The sequence below is a fragment of the Schistocerca cancellata genome, chromosome 5 (assembly GCF_023864275.1).
Source record: "Schistocerca cancellata isolate TAMUIC-IGC-003103 chromosome 5, iqSchCanc2.1, whole genome shotgun sequence".
Lineage (NCBI taxonomy): Eukaryota > Metazoa > Arthropoda > Insecta > Orthoptera > Acrididae > Schistocerca > Schistocerca cancellata.
The window spans coordinates 14,210,267-14,226,634 of NC_064630.1; the positions used below are offsets into that span (position 1 = coordinate 14,210,267).

At 44.2% G+C, this 16,368-nt stretch overlaps 1 protein-coding gene and 1 non-coding gene across 2 annotated transcripts in view; one reads left to right on the forward strand and one right to left on the reverse strand.

Moving 5' to 3' along the window:
* The window catches only part of LOC126187749 (discoidin domain-containing receptor 2-like), a 751,525-nt gene that overhangs the window by 410,565 nt on the left and 324,592 nt on the right, over positions 1–16,368 (forward strand). The gene's annotated exons all lie outside the window — the stretch shown is intronic.
* On the reverse strand, positions 9,339–9,413 carry Trnas-cga (transfer RNA serine (anticodon CGA)). Its single transcript has one exon. It is a non-coding gene; the product is annotated as a tRNA-Ser (tRNA).

The window sequence follows — 16,368 nt, forward strand, 5'->3', positions numbered from 1 at the left end:
TCTTCTAGGGACCTACGGTACACCGCTGCAAGAAGGGGGGCAAGTTCCTTCGCGTACTCTGTGTAAAGTCGAACTGGTATCCCATCAGGTCCAGAGGCCTTTCCTCTTTTGAGCGATTTTATTTGTTTCTCTATCCCTCTGTCGTCTATTTCGATATCTACCATTTTTTCATCTGTGCGACAATCTAGAGAAGGAACTACAGTGCAGTCTTCCTCTGTGAAACAACTTTGGAAAAAGACATTTAGTATTTCGGCCTTTAGTCTGTCATCCTCTGTTTCAGTACCATTTTGGTCACAGAGTGTCTGAACATTTTGTTTTGATCCACCTACCGCTTTGACATAAGACCAAAATTTCTTAGGATTTTCTGCCAAGTCAGTACATAGAACTTTACTTTCGAATTCATTGAACGCCTCTCGCATAGCCCTCCTCACAGTACATTTCGCTTCGCGTAGTTTTTGTTTGTCTGCAAGGCTTTGGCTATGTTTATGTTTGCTGTGAAGTTCCCTTTGCTTCCGCAGCAGTTTTCTAACTCGGTTGTTGTACCACGGTGGCTCTTTTCCATCTCTTACGATCTTGCTTGGCACATACTCATCTAACGCATAATGTACGATGGTTTTGAACTTTGTCCACTGATCCTCAACACTATCTGTACTTGAGACAAAACTTTCGTGTTGAGCCGTCAGGTACTCTGAAATCTGCTTTTTGTCACTTTTTCTAAACAGAAACATCTTCCTACCCTTTTTAATATTTCTATTTACGTCTGAAATCATCGATGCCGTAACCGCTTTATGATCGCTGATTCCCTGTTCATTTTTATGATTTTTTAATTTTGTTTATTTAGCAGTCTTTTCTCCGCGGCTTCGCTGGAGTAAGCGTTCGGCGCATGCGCTGGGGTGACAAACGTCGTGGGATATCCTCTAATATCGTGTCGGATCACCTGCTGCCCGGAGTAGAGCAGCAGCTCGACGTGGCAGGGACTCAACGCTGAAATATTGAGCCAAGCTGCCTCTATAGCCGCCCATAATTGCGAAAGTGTTGCAGTTGCAGGATTCTGTGCGTGAACTGACATATCGATTACGTCTCATAAATGTTCAGTGGGATTCACGTCGCGCGATCTGGGTGTTCAAATCATTCACACCAATCTTATCTTTGCGCAATTCGGTCCTAAGAATTCTCAGACGATATTTCTTTGTCATTTTTCAATCATTTTTATTTAGTGTCTGCCACCAATTATTATGATTTCATTTTAATAACTGTGTTGAAATGTCGTAAAATGGTTCAAATGGCTCTGAGCACTATGGGACTTAACATCTATGGTCATTAGTCCCCTAGAACTTAGAACTACTTAAACCTAACTAACCTAAGGACAGCACACAACACCCAGCCATCACGAGGCAGAGAAAATCCCTGACCCCGCCGGGAATCGAACCCGGGAACCCGGGCGTGGGAAGCGAGAACGCGACCGCACGACCACGAGATGCGGGCGAAATGTCGTAATTTTGCCTTTTGAAAGATATACGTTTTGTGACATCTTTTATGGTTTTTGTCATTTTAGAATTATTTCTTTGTTTTCTTACCGATACAGTTCTGCCGTTTCAATAATTTTTGTTAGATTCTTGTATTTATCTACTTGGAAAATTTTGTCGAATCCAGTGACTAAAGGCTGAATTTTGAATCGTAATCTGATCCCTTGCATATAGTGCGTTTACTCATGTGAAATTTTGAGCACAGTTTTTGCCACTATCTTATTTGATTTCTTCGGAGATAAGATTCCTTGTAATCTTCTATTGAAGATGATTTCGGTCGCTTCCATAAATGCTACACAATACAAGCTAATTTTGTTTTCAAATCTTGAACCACTATTTATGACTTCAGTTTCATTTTTCTATTTCCAGGTCACTTTTCGCAGGGCTAAATCGAACATTAGTGGGGGTATTCCATCCATTTATCTGACCATTGGTTTCGACAAATCCATTTATTACTGAATCACTTATAAGCATAGATAGCGGAATTAAAAAAAAAAAACAAGTTCAGGTGAATGTACGTAGGGCCTGTGAAGATCTAGGAAGAGGGCTCTTAGTTACAGCTTGGTGTGTGTTAAGAGGCAGACCAGGGTGGATCTCAGTTCTCGGTCCAGACATTCACTGCGTTCAGTTCTTAGTATCTATAATGTGACTCGTTTTGCCCTATAGCTTGAGAGAGAGGTCGGATGAGTCAATGTTTAGAAGTTAGTTACAAGTCATACAGAGAGTGCGTACTGACTGTGAAATAATGTGAACAGGCTGTTGGCACGTGTTTGCCCTGCGAAAGAGACGTGTTGACCGCATGCGTTAGGGTTTCAGTTCAGTTAGCACGTCCCTGACGAGCTTCAGCACGGGTCACGTGTCTTTCCAGTTTTGCTCCAGGCGCTGCGCTGGCCGGCTAGCGCACCAGGTGCAACGATATCGGATGCCGTCCCTGACATGCACCAGTTCCTGAGGCAACAGAATCACAGAGTGGTGGAAAACTGTAGGGAATAGTCGACCGAGGAAGTGGAAAAAACAGGATATATTGTGTGGCGACGCACCACTCCCAACCACACGTGCGTAAACCCTACAATATACCTTTTTTGGGTAAATAAACAGTGAATATTGGGAAGACTCAAGCTGATGTGCTGAATGTTCTCAAAGTCTGACTGACGTCATCGGAGACAGCACAGTATGATGATTCCGTTCTTAATGGCGGTATTCAAACAAGGTGTCTGTAGCGGGCAACATCAACCAGTCTTTTACGTGTTTACTTCTCTACTGCTTGGTTGCAGTTTGCGGACCTAACTTAAACGATTAATACATTTAAGTCACGGTTGTAGTAAACCAACGAATTACGGCAGAAGACAGACTGAAGGATAAAGAGCAACGTATATTTGCAGCTTTAGTCAGTATTGACTAAAATATGATCCTCGAAATTCTGAAGATAGCAGGGATGAAATACGTCAGCGAAACGACTTCCACAGATATCACATTGCAGTTTTAAGGGTGGAAGGTTATGAAGGCGATGCAGTAATTGGAAAGAGAAAGAAAGACAGGTTCGTAGACTAATACGCGATTTTATTCAGTCTGTACATCGAACAAGCAGTAAAGCGAGCCAAGGAGATATTTGTAAACGGAAGAAACAAAAACTCTGAAATTTGCCGGTGGCATTGTAATTTAGTCAGGCAGCAAAGGACTTAAGAGAGCAGTTGAATTAAATACACTAGTTACACTAGTTTTTGAAAACTTATTATATGATGAGCATCAACAAAACTAAAACAAGGATAATGGAATGTAGTCGAATAAAATCAGATGATACTGAGGCAGTAAGGTGAGTGGTGGAGACACTGCCAGTATTTGATGAATTTTGCTATGTGGGCAGCAAAATAACTGATGGCTGAAGTAGAGTGATATAAAATGACAGTACCAAAAAAAAAAGTTCAAATATGTGTGAAATCTTATAGGACTTAACTGCTAAGGTCATCAGTCCCCAAGCTTACACACTACCTAACCTAAATTATCCTGAGGACAAACACACACGCCCATGCCCGAGGGAGGACTCGAACCTCCGCCGGGACCAGCCGCACAGGCCATGAGCAGCGTCTTAGATAGCTCGGCTAATCCCGCACGGCGACAGTAACAAGAAATGCATTTCCGAGAAATACAGATTTTCTAACGTCGAATAAAAATTAGGTGTTACGAAATCTTTTGTGAAGGTATTAGTTTCATGTGTAGCACCGTACGTAAGTCAACGTAGACGATAAACAATTCAGACAAGATAACAATAGAACGTTTTGAAATTTTACACTACATAAAAAATGTTAAATATTAGATAAGTACATCGAATAATTAATGAAGAGGTACTAAATTGAACTGGGGAGAAGAGAAATTTGTGACGCAACTTTACTAAAAGCCGGGAACGGTTTACAAGGATTGTCCTGTGGCACCAAGGAATCATCAATTTGGTAAAAAAACAGAGGTGCAAAGGGTATAAAGTGTAGAAGATCAAAGCTTGAATTCAGTGAGTAGGTTGAAAGTTATGAAGGTTGTAGCAGTTACGCAGAGGCGAACAGACATGTACAGGATGGGCCAGCGTGGAGAGCGGCACCGAACCCGTCTTCGGAGTGACAGCCACAACATCGTGAACTTCACAAACAGATCACTCTGTAATCACATAAGGACGCCGTAACTAGCGTCATACGACTTTTCTAAAATTTGGTCAATTTTGTTGTTAAAGTACTGATCAAACCTGTTGAGCAGGTGAAATACAGGATGTAACGGGTACAGATTGTTTTTATGTGGTACCGTAATATGTTCATCCATCAATGTGTTGATTATGCCGGCCGGAGTGGCCGAGCGGTTCTAGGCGCTGCAGTCCGGAACCGCGCGACTGCTACGGTCGCAGGTTTGAATCCTGCCTCGGGCATGGATGTGTGTGATGTCCTTAGGTTAGTTAGGTTTAAGTAGTTCTAAGTTCTAGGGGACTGACGACCACAGCAGTTAAGTCCCATAGTGCTCAGGGCCATTTGATTTGTGTTGATTATTTTTTCTTTGCGTCAAACGGCCTTCGCATAGACCCGTCACAAAAATTACGACTTGATGTTTTCTGCATGGACGTAAGTGCTGCATCTTGTGGACTACGTCTGTCAGTCTGTCAGTATAGACCAACCGTTTTGCGTACTCATGTCCAGACTTCAACACTTGACCTGCTACTCAGGGGAAAATAAGCATTGACTGTTTTCTGTTGCCACATGTACTTGGAGGTACTAACCAACCTAAAAACATACTACTACTAATAGCTATAATTGTTAGTCTGCAAATGAAGTAAGTACTGATGTAGTGTTGTTCAGCATCCTTTCCTCAGTCACCGATAGAAATAAGTACTCTTATACACGTTACATCCTGTATAGAAAACCCCATTTATAGTCTAGCAGAGGGAAGAAGACAGGTAATTTTCCACAGCCTCAGCTGGAAATACGAGGGTGAGTCAAATGAAAACCTTAAATATTTTTTTAAAGTATTATTTATTGTGCAGAAGCGGTACAAAGCTGCATCACGTTTTAACATAATCTCCCCCACGCGCAATGCAAGTCCTCTTGCGCTTACAAAGTGCATAAATTCCTTTGGAAAAAAATTCTTTTGGTAGTCCGCGCAACCACTTATGCACTGCGTGGCGTACCTCTTCATCAGAACGGAACTTCTTTCCTCCAATTGCGTCTTTCAGTGGTCCAAACATATGGAAATTACTTGGGGCAAGGCCTGGTGAGTATGGTGGATGAGAAAGACACTCAAAATGCAGGTCTGTGACTGTTGCAACTGTTGTACGGGCAGTGTGGGGCTTTGCATTGTCGCCAGCCGGAATGGCCGAGCGGTTCTAGGCGCTACAGTCTGGAATCGCGTGACCGCTACGGTCGCAGGTTCGAACCCTGCCTCGAGCATGGATGGGTGTGATGTCGTTAGGTTAGTTAGGTTTAAATAGTTCTAAGTTCTAGGGGACTGATGACCTCAGAAGTTAAGTCCCATAGTGCTCAGAGCCATCTGAACCATTTTTTTGAACCTTGCATTGCCATGTTGCAAAAGGACACCTGCTGACAGCAATCCACGTCGCTTTGATTTGATTTCAGGCCGCGGATGATTTTCTAGGAGATCTGTGTTTGATGCACTGGTGACAGTGGTCCCACTAGGCATGTAGTGCTCCAAAATGACGCCTTTTTCGTCCCAAAAGAGAGTCAGCATAACCTCCTCTGCTGCTGGTTCTGTTCGAAACTTCTTTGCTTTTGATGATGAGAAATGGCTCCATTCCTTGCTCGCTCTCTTCGTTTGCGGTTGGTGGAAGTGAACTCAGGTTTCGCCCCCCAGTAACGATTCTTGCAAGGAAGCCGTCACCTTCTCGTTCAAAGCGCCGAAGAAGTTCTTCACAAGCATCAACACGTCGTTCTCTAATTTCAGGAGTCAGCTGCCGTGGCACCCATCTTGCAGACACTTTGTGAAACTGGAGCACATCATGCGCAATGTGGTGTGCTGACCCATGACTAATCTGTAAACATGCCGCAATGTCATTCAGTGTCACTCGGTGGTTTTCCTTCACTATGGCTTCAACTGCTGCAATGTTCTGTGGAGACACAACCCGTTGTGCCTGACCTGGACGAGGAGCATCTTCCACTGAAGTCACACCATTTGCGAACTTCCTACTCCATTCGTAGCCTTGCTGCTGTGACAAACATGCATCACCATACTGAACCTCCATTCGTCGATGAATTTCAATAGATTTCACACTTTCAGTACGCAAAAACCGAATAACAGAAAGTTGTTCTTCCCTGGTGCAAGTCGCAAGTGGGGCGGCCATCTTTATACTGATATTGCGACGGTATGTGTGCATCTGCACCATGCTGCCACCTACAGGCCATTCTGCACCCTGTTTCTAGCACGCTTGCCAACTTACAGGATGTTGTTGTTGCGGTCTTCAGTCCTGAGACTGGTTTGATGCAGCTTTCCATGCTACTCTATCCTGTGCAAGCTTCTTCATCTCCCAATACGTACTGCAGCCTACATCCTTCTGAATCTGCTTAGTGTATTCATCTCTTGGTCTCCCTCTACGATTTTTACCCTCCACGCTGCCCTCCAATACTAAACTCATGATCCCTTGATGCCTCAGAGCATGTTCTACCAACCGATCCCTTCTTGTTGTCAAGTTGTGCCACAAACTCCTCTTCTCCCCAATCCTATTCAATACTTTCTCATTACTTACATGATCTACCCATCTAATCTTCAGCATTCTTCTGTAGCACCACATCTCAAAGGCTTCTATTCTCTTCTTGTACAAACTATTTATCGTCCATGTTTCACTTTCATACATGGCTACACCCCATACAAATACTTTCAGAAACGACTTCCTGACATTTAAATCTATACTCGATGTTAACAAATTTCTCTTCTTCAGAAACGCTTTCCTTGCTATTGCCAGTCTACATTTTATATACTCTCTACTTCGACCATCATCAGTTACTTTGCTCCCCAAATAACAAAACTCCTTTACTACTTTAAGTGTCTCATTTCCTAATGTAATTCCCTCAGCATCGCCCGACTTAATGCGACTACATTCCATTATCCTCGTTTTGCTTTTGTTGATGTTCATCTTATACCCTCCTTTCAAGACACTGTCCATTCTGTTCAACTGCTCTTCCAAGTCCTTTGCTGTATCTGACAGAGTTACAATGTCATCGGCGAACCTCAAAGTTTTTATTTCTTCTCCATGGATTTTAATACCTACTCCGAATTATTCTTTTGTTTCCTTTACTGCTTGGTTAATATACAGACTGAATAACATCGGGGAGAGGCTACAACCCCGTCTCACTCCCTTCCCAACCACTGCTTCCCTTTCACGTCCCTCGACTCTTATAACTGCCATCTGGTTTCTGTACCAATTTTATATAGCCTTTCGCTCCCTGTATTTTACCGCTCCCACCTTCAGAATTTGAAAGAGATTATTCCAGTCAACATTGTCAAAAGCTTTCTCCAAGTCTACAAATGCTAGAAACGTAGGTTTGCCTTTCCTTAATCTAGCTTTTAAGATAAGTTGTAGGGTCAGTATTGCCTCACGTGTTCCCATATTTCTACGGAATCCAAACTGATCTTCCCCGAGATCAGCTACTACCAGTTTTTCCATTCGTCTGTACAGAATTCGCGTTAGTATTTTGCAGCCGTGGCTTATTAAACTGACAGTTCAGTAATTTTCACATCTGTCAACGGCTGCTTTCTTTGGGATTGGAATTATTATATTCTTCTTGAAGTCTGAGGGTATTTCGCCTGTCTCATACATTTTGCTCACCAGATGGTAGAGTTTTGGCTGGACTGGCTCTCCCTAGGTTGTCAGTAGTTCTAATGGAATGTTGTCTACTCCCGGGGCCTTTTTTCGACTTAGGTCTTTCAGTGCTCTATCGAATTCTTCACGCAGTATCATATCTCCCATTTCATCTTCATCTACATCCTCTTCCATTTCCATAATATTGTCCTCAAGAACATCGCCCTTGTATAGTCCCTCTATATACTCCTTCCACCTTTCTGCTTTCCCTTCTTTGCTTAGAACTGGGTTTCCATCTGAGCCCTTGATATTCACCTGAGCAAAAGTCTTGTTCCTCCTGCCACCGAATTTCGCTAATTCCCACTATATCTAACTTTAACCTATCCATTTCCCTTTTTAAATTTTCTAACCTACCTGCCCGATTAAGGGATCTGACATTCCACGCTCCGATCCGTAGAACGCCAGTTTTCTTTCTCCTGATAACGACGTCCTCCTGAGTAGTCCCCGCCCGGAGATCCGAATCGGTGCGAAATTTCGATTTGTTATTAAAAATTTAAGGTTTACATTTGACCCACCCTCGTAATATCCTTCTTGGACAAATTATTTTCCAATCCCGTACGGCCATTTTGATTGGCCACACACGCGCTCGTTCCACATAAGCTCATGCCTATAGCATCGCACGGCTGCAGCGGTCGGCCAGAATGCAGCGCAGTGAGGGGGTGGGCAATAGGCGGTGTGGAGGCGGTGGGGGGGGGGGGGGCGGCTAAAAGGGGAGAGCGGGCGAAATACGGCGGCCGGAGCGCGCGGCTCCGTATAAAAAGTGTTTGCCTTCCACAAGTGCTCATTAGCGGAGCCTATTATTTGGGAATTAGTCGAATGTAAAGTAGCTCATTAAATAGTTGGCTAAAGAAGAGCGTAATTCCGCGTCCTCTGGGCCCTTTTGCTGGGCGCGCGCGCCATTGTCTGCACAAAGTAATACGCTGTGCACACAGCAGCACGGCGCAGATGACCCGGAATTCCTGAAACGGCTATTGTATTTTTCCGCGGTGTATTTTTCACGTCCGTTAAGTACCATGGTTCGCTTAAAGCGACTAACTGTCTAAGTCAAAATTAACTTCCTAGCCATTTCACATAAAGAAACCATTATTAGACTGCCGTTGTGAAACAATTCCGTTCATAAAGTGGATACAGAGCTAAAATAAAACGGGGAATGAGTAATTTTAGTCACGAACACTGATTAAATTTGAAACTGCCAATATCGCTAAAATCGTTTATTCGTATAGATTACCATCTTCGGCAACTCTGTTGCCATCTTCATATCTGCAAAAGATGGGACAGAAAACGCCGGGATACAGCAGCTGACATAATAGCACACATAATTATGTCCAAGATTTGCAATACGTGTAAGAACAACATACCTCTTTCTACATCATTACACAATCTTCTCCTTCATTGCTGTACAATGTATGTCGATGTTGGTATCGCGAACTACGCTAGAAATCTGAAACTTCCTGGCAGATTAACACTGTGTGCCGGGCCGAGACTCGAACTCGGGACCTTTGCCTTTCGCGGGCAAGTGCTCTACCAACTGAGCTACCCAAGCACGACTCACGCCCCGTGCTCACAGCTTTACTTCTGCCAGTATCTCGTCTCCTACCTTCCAAACTCTCCTGCGAACCTTGCAGAACTAGCACTCCTGAAAGAAAGCATATTGCGGAGACATGGCTTAGCCATGGAAGGTAGGAGACGAGGTACTGGCAGAAGTAAAGCTGTGAGGGCGGGGCGTGAGTCGTGCTTGGGTAGCTCAGTTGGTAGAGCACTTGCCCGCGAAAGGCAAAGGTCCCGAGTTCGAATCTTGGCCCGGCACACAGTTTTAATCTGCCAGGAAGTTTCATATCAGTGCACACTCCGCTGCAGAGTGAAAATCTCATTCTGGATACACTAGAAATCTGTATGTCAGTTTCAAAGTAACAGCTATGAACACACATGTTGTTGTCCCTGTTACAAGAGCACACATTCATCACCACTTTACAACTGACAGATCCCAGCGTAACGATTCACAGTGATACATAAGTACATCAGATGGCGCAGTGGTAGTGCCAATCGATATTACCATATCACCCTGTATAAAGGGGTGTATCTTTTATTCCATAGAATTGCATATGCCTAAACTGTTGTCATCCAGCGTGAGATGGTATTATTGATTCTTACTACCATTGCGCCATCTGATGTACTTATCTATCTCTAAGAATGGTTACCCTGGCATCTGTCAGGTGCAAAGCGGTGACGAATCTGAGCACTTGTAATCGGCGCAATAACATGTGTGTACATAGCTGCTATTCTGAAAGTGACTTGCCACCTTCTAGTGCAGCTCATGATACCAACATGGACATTAGTTGTACAGCAACACTTACTGTACTGAAGGAGGAGATTGTGTAATGATGTAAACATAGGTACGTTGTTATTCCATGTGTTGCAAATCTTGGATATAAGTATGTGAGCTGTTACATTAGTTACTGCACCCTAACATTTTCGGCTCCATCTTTTGCATATCAGAAGATGGCCGCAGAGAATTCCCGAAAACGGTATTCTGTACTGGTGTCCAAAATTAAAGCAACAAACATCCCGGGTTCGAGTCCCCGTCGGGGCACACATTTTCAACTATTCCTGTTGATGTATATCAACACCTGTCGGCAGCTTAGGGTCTTCATTTAATTATCATTTCATCGTTCCCGCTCGTGGGCCTGCATGGCGAGCAAGTGAGATTGGTATCCCACTGCTGCATACGCATATAAGGTGTGTTCAAAAGAAAAGGTACGCGACAACACCGTGGGTATAAACTACGTCTTTATTCAAAAGTAAAAGCCACAGGCCTGAGCGCAACTATCCGAGCCTCACCAGCGGAATGCTTCGATTTCCCAGAATTCCCGTTGCTGTGACAGGAGCCCGTTCTCCGCGGTGCCTCTCAGTTCATCGTCCGAGTGAAGGCGATTCCCTGTGACCTTTTTATAGCGGGCCAAACACATGGAAGTCGCAAAGCGGTATGTCTGGGTCGCAGGGCGGATGCTCAAGCTTGGCCATTACACTTTAGTGGTTTTCAGACTCGTTCGGATATTACGTAGCCTTGCGATATGGTAAGTCATCTTTGACGGAACCCAGTGTTCCTGCTGTCTTCTGTGGAGGACATAAAATCACTTTGTTCTCACCGACCATAGCGACGTGTGGACGCGCGTTATCGTGGATTAGCACCACTCCCTCCATGATGAACCCAGGCCACTTGCATAGGCTACGGTGTGTCTCCCAGTACACGTCGCTGTTGATGGTTTTTTCCGTGTCGAGGGACTGGATGAATATCGGACGTCGGAAAAAAAACTGGTAACCATCACCTTGCGTTGTGAGGGCACAGCTATGAATTTATTGGAGGGAGGTGACGACACGTGCTGCCATTGCTTGAAAGCTTCAATACATTATCCCAAAGCGGCATATGCAAATTTCAACCCGGTTGGTTGTTACTAAGTTTCGTACCTTTTCATTTCAACACTAATTATAGATTAAGAACAAGGGTTAACCAGATAATAACACAATAAATGCATTCCGAATTGCGAATATCGCCAACTATCAGCTGTAGATTGGAGTGATGACAATGAAAATTTCTGCCCGACCGGGACTCGAACCCGGATTTGCCGCTTATCGCGACCGGTCGCCTTACCATTTGGCTATCCGTTGTTCGTCTCACGGCCAGACCAAAACTTCCGTGCGTCACCAACCACGCGTCTACAAACTGTACATCCATTATACTGGGTGAGTCACCTAACATTACCGCTGGATATATTTCGTAAACCACATCAAATACTGACGAATCGAATCCACAGACCGAACGTGAGGAGAGGGGCTAGTGTAATTCGTTAATACAAACCATAAAAATGCAGGGAAGTATGTTTTTTAACACAAACCTACGTTTTTTTAAATGGAACCCCGTTAGTTTTGTTAGCACATCTGAACATGTAAACAAATACGTAATCAGTGCCGTTTGTTGCACTGTAAAATGTTAATTACATCCGGAGATATTGTAACCTAAAGTTGACGCTTGAGTACCACTCCTCCGCTGTTCGATCGCGTGTATCGGAGAGCACCGAATTACGTAGGGATGCAAAGGGAACGGTGATGGACCTTAGGTACAGAAGAAACTGGAACAGCACATTACGTCCACATGCTAACACCTTTTTATTGGTCTTTTTCACTGTCGCACATGTACATTACCATGAGGGGTGAGGTACACGTACACATGTGGTTTCCGTTTTCAATTACGAAGTGGAATAGAGTGTGTCCCGACATGTCAGGCCAATAGATGTTCACTGTAGTGGCCAGCATTTGCTGCACACAATTGCAATCTCTGGCGTAATGAATGTCGTACACGCCGCAGTACATCTGGTCTAATGTCGCCGCAGGCTGCCACAATACGTTGTTTCATATCCTCTGGGGTTGTAGGGCTGACACGTCGGGACACACTCTATTCCACTCCATTATTGAAAACGGAAACCACGTGTGTACGTGTACCTCAGCCCTCATGGTAATGTACATGTGCGTCAGTGAAAAAGACCGATAAAAAGGTGTTAGCATGTGGACGCAATGTGCTGTTCCAGTCTCTTCCGTACCTAAGGTCGATCACCATTCCCTTTGCATCCCTACGTAATTCAGTGCTCTCCGATACACACGATCGAACAGCGGAGGAGTGGTACTCAAGCGTCAACTTTAGGTTACAATATCTCCGGATGTAATTAACATTTTACAGTGCAACAAACGGCACTGATTACGTATTTGTTTATATGTTCAGATGTGCTAACAAAACTAACGGGGTTCCATTTAAAAAAACGTAGGTTTGTGTTAAAAAACATACTTCTGTGCATTTTTTTATGGTTTGTATTGACGAATTACACTAGCCACTCTCCTCACGTTCGGTCTGTGGAATCGGTTCGTAAGTATTTGATGTCGTTTACGAAATATATCCAGCGGTAACGTTAGGTGACTCACCCTGTATATATATTCCCGTACAGGTGAGACATTTTATTTCAAAGTCGCTTGCGTGGTGTTGGAGGATAAATACAGTACGATATTGCAGAGCTTGTGTCATTCTGAATTACGGTGCAAAGTTCCTTTAGACATGCACTGCTCGTGTACAAACCGCCGATGAGGAACCAAGCAACGTGTTGCAACAGTGCTGCAAGAGCTCCAGGTCTCTGCGGCGTGCGCGCTGCTGTTTCCTCGGTAGGATATCCGGGAACGGAAGACGCGGGCGCAGTGTCCGGTCCGAGAACGCCATACGACTTGACCGTGAAGAGAGGGGCACAAGGAAATCTGACGTCGACGAGTGACAAGCAGTTCGTACAGTATTTCCAAACAGTTGCGATGCTCTCTTGCCACACAAGATGCTCCAGGAATGATTGAAAAGAATTATATTTTACCCTTGACGTAAGTGCCCTACGACAGCCAATTTATTAGGTGTTATGAGCCGGATATTAGAATCGAAATTTAAAAGAGCTTTGGAGGACTTACGGTCAAATAAGGCAGAAGGGATAGATAACATTCCATCAGAATTTCTAAAATCATTGGGGGAAGTGGCAACAAAACGACTATTTACGTTGGTGTGTAGAATATATGAGTCTCGCGATATACCATCTGACTTTCGGAAAAGCATCATCCACACAATTCCGAAGACGGCAAGAGCTGACAAGTGCGACAATTATCGCACAATCAGCTTAACAGCTCATGCATCGAAGCTGCTTACAAGAATAATATACAGAAGAATGGGAAAGAAAATTGAGAATGCGCTAGGTGACGATCAGTTTGGCTTTAGGAAAAGTAAAGTGACGAGAGAGGCAATTCTGACGTTACGGCTAATAATGGAAGCAAGGCTAAAGAAAAATCAAGACACTTTCATAGGAGTTGTCGACCTGGAAAAAGCGTTCGACAATATAAAATGGTGCAAGCTGTTCGAGATTCTGAAAAAAGTAGGGGTAATCTATAGGGAGAGACGGGTCATATACAATATGCACAACAACCAAGAGGGAGTAATAAGAGTGGACGATCAAGAACGAAGTGCTCGTATCAAGAAGGGTGTAAGGCAAGGCTGTAGCCTTTCGCCCTACTCTTCAATCTGTACATCGAGGAAGCAATGATGGAAATAAAAGAAAGGTTCAGGAGTGGTGATAAAATACAAGGTGAAAGGATATCAATGATACGAATCGCTGACGACATTGCTATCCTGAATGAAAGTGAAGAAGAATTAAATGATCTGCTGAACGGAATGAACAGTCTAATGAGTACACAGTATGGTTTGAGAGTAAATCGGAGAAAGACGAAGGTAATGAGAAGTAGTAGAAATGAGAACAGCGAGAAACTTAACATCAGGATTGATGGTCACGAAGTCAATGAAGTTAAGGAATTCTGCTACCTAGGCAGTAAAATAACCATTGACGGACGGAGCAAGGAGGACATCAAAAGCAGACTCGCTATGGCAAAAAAGACATTTCTGGCCAAGACAAGTCTACTAATATCAAATACCGGCCTTAATTTGAGGAAGAAATTTCTGAGGATGTACGTCTGGAGTACAGCATTGTATGGTAGAGAAACATGGACTGTGGTAAAACGGGTAGAGAAGAGAATCGAAGCATTTGAGATGTGGTGCTATAGACGAATGTTGAAAATTAGGTGGACTGATAAGGTAAGCAATGAGGAGGTTCTACGCAGAATCGGAGAGGGAAGGAATATGTGGAAAACACTGATAAGGAGAAGGGACAGGATGATAGGGCATCTGCTAAGACATTAGGGAATGACTTCCATGGTACTAGAGGGAGCTGTAGAGGGCAAAAACTGTAGAGGAAGACAGAGATTGGAATACGTCAAGCAAATAATTGAGGACGTAGGTTGCAAGTGCTACTCTGAGATGAAGAGGTTAGCACAGGAAAGGAATTCGTGGCGGGCCGCATCAAACCAGTCATTAGCCTGATGCCCAAAAAAAAAAAAAAAAAAAGAGCCGGGAGTACGTTCGGTGTTCCGTGGGTGTTTTATGAACTGAACGAGTCGTATGCGCGATTAACGAAAGCTGTTGGCAAACGGGCCGCACTCAGCCCTTTTGAGGTAATTGAGGACACGTAATTGAGAAGTAGCGGCTCCGGTCTCATAAACTGTCATACAGCCCGGAGAGCAGTGTGCTGACCACATGCCGCTCCATATCCGCATCCGCTGACGCCTGTGTGCCAAGGGTGACCCGGCGGCCGGTCGGTACCGTTGGGCCTCCGTGGCCTGTTCGGGCGGAGTTTAGTTTTTAGACTCGTTCGGATATTATGTAGACTTCCGCTTTATTAAGTTATCATTGACGGAACCCAGAGTTCCTGCTGTCTTCTGTGGAGGGCCAAAAAATCACTTTAACTTTGTTCTCACTGAGCACCCGACGTATTTTTGACATGAAAGGTAAGCTGCGCATTTAAATCTGTCTTCCTGCTCGTTCCTTACGTCCACTGCGTCCACGCTGGTCACTCTATATGATACGAAAGTGAAGTGGTTCTAGCATTTAATTCATCATTTTGGGACCCGGTTGTGAAAGGAGCAGTCCACAATCGTTTGACGAAGCATTTAATTACTAGAAACAGCAGTTTCAGCTTGAGAAAATTGTGCAGTCTGGCGCATTTTTAATAAACTCGGAAAGATGTCGCTACAGTACCGCTCGTAACAACTCAGCAACATGCCAGCATGGAGCAACCGAGCAGCCATAGATGCAGTTCATGCGTACTGTTTGCGGTCGTGTGACTTCTCTAAATCGCTCCAGGCAAATGCCGGAATGGTTCATTTGAAAGGATACGGTCGATATCCTTCCTCATCCTTCAAACAATCCGAGCTGGCGCTATGTGTCTTATGATCTCGATGTCAATGGGACGTTAAATGCTGATCTTCCTCTGTTGTCTTTTTCTTTGCCACCAATCAACGTCTCTGCCCCTTCTACAGGGCTATTACAAATGATTGAAGCGATTTCATAAATTCACTGTAGCTCCATTCATTGACATATGGTCACGACACACTACAGATACGTAGAAAAACTCATAAAGTTTTGTTCGGCTGAAGCCGCACTTCAGGTTTCTGCCGCCAGAGCGCTCGAGAGCGCAGTGAGACAAAATGGCGACAGGAGCCGAGAAAGCGTATGTCGTGCTTGAAATGCACTCACATCAGTCAGTCATAACAGTGCAACGACACTTCAGGACGAAGTTCAACAAAGATCCACCAACTGCTAACTCCATTCGGCGATGGTATTCGCAGTTTAAAGCTTCTGGATGCCTCTGTAAGGGGAAATCAACAGGTCGGCCTGCAGTGAGCGAAGAAACGGTTGAACGCGTACGGGCAAGTTTCACGCATAGTGATGTGAAAGATTCAGTGTTTGAACCTCCTCTACAAAGAAACGTGCCAGAACTGCGAGCTCACGTCAACAATGCTTTCGAACTCATTGATGGGGACATGCTGCACAGAGTGTGGGAGGAACTTGATTACCAGCTTGATGTCTGCCGAATC